Consider the following 848-nt stretch of genomic DNA (forward strand, 5'->3'; position numbering starts at 1 on the left):
CGGTGGGGGGCTCCGGGGTCTGGCGCCGCGGCCCTGCGGGCGGGAAGGGCTTCCAGCACCGGGCTGCCCTCGCCGTCCCGCGGTCTCCCACTCGGGCCCTTCGCGCAGCCTGAGCGCAATTGATCGGATGCTGTAATTGCCCGAGCAGAACGAGGCGCTGGTTGGAAGCAAGCAGCGGTGAGAACATGGCGGTTGCTTGAGACTGTCCTTGTCAGCCCTCGCCACTGCAGCACGCGGATTTGATTCTTACTGTATTACAAAGCAGCCATGATCAGTCTATGAAATGAGTGGGAATTGTGATTACGGCTGTTCAAGCAGTCCTGTAACCTTCAAGTAGCTCTTAACTGGCAAAACAACTTTATAAGCTATAGTGGTTATTCTGTGTTTTGGTTCAATCTGCAACTTGTAACTTTGGAAGCAAGTTAAATTAATAATAGTAGTGCAGCTGTAACTTTTTGAGAAATGGTTTTCAACTTTTCCACATGACTAAATCTAGACACCTAAAAATCGCCTAGTAAAGATGGAGACTTCTGTGTAGCAAAAGTAAGTCTATTGACAATGCTTCTGTCATAGTGGTTTTGATGGACTTCACAGAAGTAATTCACAGGCATTGCTTCCTGTTAACCCTGCAGTCTGTCTACCACAAGCTGAAACCACTGCCTTGAGGAACTGTTATTACAGAAGTAACTTAAAAATACACGCATAATTAAGGTTGATAATTTTTCATGTAGTTAGCTGGTTGTTTTTTTTTTTTTTTTTTTTGTTAAATAGATTATAGGGGAAAAAATCTTTACATAAGGACAGTAAATGTTCAGAAGGAAAATACACATTGAGATGATTCAGTAGTT

Source organism: Aptenodytes forsteri, unplaced genomic scaffold, assembly GCF_000699145.1.
Source record: "Aptenodytes forsteri isolate BGI_AS27 unplaced genomic scaffold, ASM69914v1 Scaffold55, whole genome shotgun sequence".
Lineage (NCBI taxonomy): Eukaryota > Metazoa > Chordata > Aves > Sphenisciformes > Spheniscidae > Aptenodytes > Aptenodytes forsteri.